This window comes from Bombus pascuorum, chromosome 10, assembly GCF_905332965.1.
Source record: "Bombus pascuorum chromosome 10, iyBomPasc1.1, whole genome shotgun sequence".
Taxonomy (NCBI): Eukaryota; Metazoa; Arthropoda; class Insecta; order Hymenoptera; family Apidae; genus Bombus; species Bombus pascuorum.
The window spans coordinates 13865240-13870002 of NC_083497.1; positions in this window are offsets into that span (position 1 = coordinate 13865240).

Here is a 4763-nt window from a genome sequence, read left to right on the forward strand (position 1 = left end):
CAACAAACACCACGAAAACTACCATTCAACCCTTCTTTTACGGACGACGCTCGAAACTCGTATCGGCACTAAATCGCACGGCGAGAGCCTCTAAATCTCCATAAACAAATTTTCTCGCGCACTTTCGCCACAAAGGAGCCACGCAAACGGTGACGCTCATTCTGGCCGAGCACAAACGGCCACAAAGATTTACGATATTATTCATTACTTATTTCGAGAAAGAATGGAGAAGAAATAGGAGGAGGTTCGAGGGAGACGAAGGGTGGTGGGGGCAGAACAGGTCGAAATATATCTCTTTCGCCACTTTGGACGCGAGCCGGCGCAGCCGAGTAGCAGCGAGCATAATCGAGAAGCAGGTAGTCGTATATCGGACCTGGATGAGTAATATCGCGGCCCTCGTGCTGATCGTGTCCGTGGAAAGACGCGTGCAATACAGAGAAAGAGGAGGCCAAAGGGGCGGAAGGGGATAGCCGGAGGGGCGAGGGTGTCGCGATATCCCGCTGAGCGCTGATGGAGCCCTGGGTCCTAGGGGTCCCGGGTGCACGATTTCGGTAATTAGCTTTTTCGTTCAGTGCCAATTACGCAGCGACTCATTTACATAAAGCAGATCCGTCGGACTATCGCTTGTTCGACAGAGGCCAACCGACTAATGAAGGCAACTTTCCTCGCTGCCATTGCGCTCGTTGTCGGAAGCAACGCTTTTACGGAACGCGCCTACCTATGTACTAGACTCCTTCATGTCTCTCGATGACGTTCTCGTGGTCATTAGGGGTCATTAGGGATTTCGAATCGAATGGCTTCGATATATTCTTCCAGACAACGATCTTAAACCATCTACCATACTAATCTGAAATGAGAACTAATCATATTTATGAAAAATATTCAACTTCGCTCTGAAATACTCAACTCTAAACCGAATGTCTACAACGTGTCATTTGCAACCCCGTGATTCTACGTATCTGATATATAAATCAAATTTATCGGTGCTCGGTCTTTGCAAAATCTCAAAATGAATTCTACGGCAACACGATGCTTACTCTACTCACTTACCATGCAAGTACCGGCAACGTTCAACGGATCTATGATTTCTCTGGATTTATGGACCGTCTAACCCCGTCCACCCCCGCGTCTTTCAAAGAAAACTGAACCGAACGAACGAACAAACGAACGGCAACAGTGTTGCTGCGAGGGAACGCGGCACGATATTTCATTTCAGGTACATTAAAAGCGTTTCGATAGCAGACATCGGGTTTCCGTGGAACACGGGCCCGATGGCTGTCGATTTCGTGGGGCAAATAGTTAGCAGAAAAGAAGGTTGCCACCGGGTCGCCAGGGACGACGGTGCCCCGCTGCGTAAAATTGTCTTTTGCCTTCCGCTGACCGCGACTCGCCTCGAACCCGAACCGTGTAATTATTCGAACGCTCGTAACTTATATCCATGTCACACGGCTAGCCAGATAGCCGTGGAGAAATCGAAGATAGCGGATCGCCGTTCTTTCCTTCCTTTGGGACAGAAATTATTTAGCACCTGACTCTCACACGCCGCGTCGACCACCCTCCATTTTCTTCTTTTGTTTCCTCCGCGTTGCGACCAAAATACTCCCATCGCTGCCCTTTGTACAGCCAAGCAGAATAGCGAAAAGAAAGCATAACGTTTTATGATCGTTAAAAAAAAAAAAAAAGAAGACGAGAGCTTTGACAAGTTCGCTTTTTCATACACGCTTACGGTAACTACGAAGAGTATTTGCTCGTACCCTTAGTTTCGAATAAAACGCTTTTTTATCAGATTTTATATCAGTACGTTTCAACATGACACGCAATTTAACACACTCGGATGTTGATGAATTAGTAGCGTGTTAGTGGTTGTAAGAAATGCAACGATGCGCAAACATCTTTTGTAGCCATCGTATATCAAATGTAAATTCATGTAATCGAAATAAAAATATCAGATGCTCGAACGTTGCTACGAAAATTGCACGAAAAAGCGAATTAAAATGCACGTTATCCGCGTTAATTCTCAACTGGTTAATGACTCGCAGACGGCGCGTCGTAAACTCGAGATTTTTACAGGACGCGAAAAGTGTACGTCCACGGGACCATGGTCGAGGCATAATTACAGAATCGTGAATGAATCGCGCGCGTTCTACGCCAGATTCGCAAGATCATTACGGTCTTGTAAGACACCTTCATCGAGGTTCGCAGGGATCGGGACAGCCTGTTGAAGCTTCAGCCGGACTTTTCACGCACCGTTCCTCCGACCAGGCATAAACACCTCTCGTTGGCGTTGACAGCCTCTCCTTACGGCGAAACCGTCCGTATCAATGTCGGTGAGGTTTCATACAGAAATCCGCGAATTTCCCACGTGTAATCTGCCGCGACGCGTAATTCCCACGACGAAACGAAATGGAAACCTCTTTGGCGTTACGACGAGCCACGAATCGATCGTGGTACTACTTGTTAGTCGAAATTAATTCGTTCGTGAAATTTATGGATTCCCCTGGAATTTAGTCGCGTCTCCAGCAGCGAACTGGATGGTACAAGGCAGTGTTTATGATTCGTTGAACCGTGGACACGTCTGTCGGTCGTTCCTTCCTTTATTCTTTCTCTTTTTAACGAGGTTTTTACGGAAGATGAGAAATGGGTATTACGTAATATTAACCAGAGAAGGAGATTGTGAGCGTAGCTTAGGTAGACTGTTAGACGATATAATCGAAGATTTTTAGTGGTTACGTCTTCGTAAAACATAGCCTGTGAAATAACTTGAGCTTCATTTTTTATCGTAGCAAGCGGAAAGCAGAGAGTATTTGATATTTAATAATTATTCGTCGTTCTTCGATAGTCAGAAATATTTTAGACCCGAAGGATTTAGTAATTTAGCGAGAATTACTTTTAAAAACCACTTTCCACTTGGCATAAAAAACTTAAAGCATCGTTATTCTTAGACAACGATCTCGAACCTCTTCTCCCTGTCGGTACTCACAAACAGGACTGTCGTCGTAAAGGATGCAACGACGTGCTAAAACGCAACACATTCAAATCAGTTTAAATTTCAAGCTCGAACGAGCCGGAATTAATGCATTCCCAGGCCCATCAGGAATCGCCAACGGACACTCAGGACCATTACTCGGCCACGGGACACCTTGATGGAGCTTCACAAGCAGCTGAAAACTTCCACGTCCAGAGCTTTGAAGCAGCGGTACACCAGAAACACCTCTGGCTGGCGTCGGCCCGAAGAAAAGGTAATTACCGCTGAATTCCCGAGCTCTTCTAGGCTAGATGAGGCCATCAATGCACAGCAGGGAATCGCGACACCCTCGTCTGCCTTTCTGCCTCGTGAGGGTAGCGAGGAACCCATATTACTCATCCATATTTCGCTCTCGCTCTCCCTCCCGCCACGATGTCCCCTCCTTTATTCGTGCCTCGTTGGTTTAAGGCCAATGGACACCGATTGTGCGGCTATCCTGATGACGTTTCGATTTTCGAACCCATCCGACGTTCCTTCCTCGAGATTATTCATCTCGCGCGATTTTTCATTCGATAGGGGTTCGACCTGTCTTCGAATAACTTTTATTATACAATTCTAACTATCATACAGCGGCAACGGATTTTTAAACGAACGTTTCGACAATACGTTACACGTTATACGCGTTCTTGGTTTGCTTAGGTTTCGCATTGACGTGTAATCATTCGCGGTGAAATAATCGCTCGATCACACGACGAATCGCAAACGAAGGCAGCCTCGAAGAGTAGAAATCGCGTTCGACGCAGATCGGTTTGTTAAACAAGTCCATCGTGAATTAGCCTTTATATATCTGTAGCGGTCCTTATGGGTGCCCACAGCGGAGAGGGAGACTGAGTGCCGTCCTAATTCTTCTGCCGTCACGCGCTTTTATGATACCGACATAAAATTTGGATTCCAACGCGAGACACGAGCAGGATCGCGGAGGATGATCGCCTCCTTAATTATATCGGCGGACCCCTTCCTCGATATCGCTCGTAATTCAGCGAAACATCGTTCGGGGATTTACGGAGATCTCCTGCTGGACCGATCTGTCCTTCCTTCTTCTTGTCTCGGCTCGTTCGTTTTTCGTCAAAATTCAGTGGATTTAAAACGAGCCCGCCGGCAGATGCTTATGGTAATTCGAATCATATTAATCGCGGCTGTCCCTCTCCCACGCGATAACGCTCTGCTATCGCGCTACTAACTTTGGAGTTAGACGCCTCGTTGCGGTGATTTTTAGTATCTTCCAGCGTAGTTGCTCGATGATTTTTCATCGATCTACATCGATTTATCTTGCCAATTTGAAAATCTTGAAAATGTATTATCCTACAAGATGTTTCATCTTTCACGGATACGATACGGTTTTCCTAAGTACGTTCGTCTTGACTTTCAGACATCTTCTTTCCTCCTTACTCATCCTCCTGTTCACCCTTTATCAACCCCTGCCAATAAGGCAATCGGTATACAAAAGGGTGCCAGAATGGAAAGGGCAGAACGAGATAAGAAAAGGAAGAGGGAGGAGCGGTTTCGTATCCACGGAGGTTATCGGGCTTCAAAGAGACAATTAATGTGCCGGGGATACAATGGCGGATGAATGGCCCATTGTCAGGGCCGTACGAGCAACGAGTGTCTCTGCAGCGTCTTTTCTTTTCGGTCTCGCCGACGTGCACAAAGATGCTCCGTTTGGATTCAAGGGCGAGCAAGAAGGTGGAACAAGCAGCGTATCTATTGGCCAGAAACCATTCGACGAGTGACTTCGACT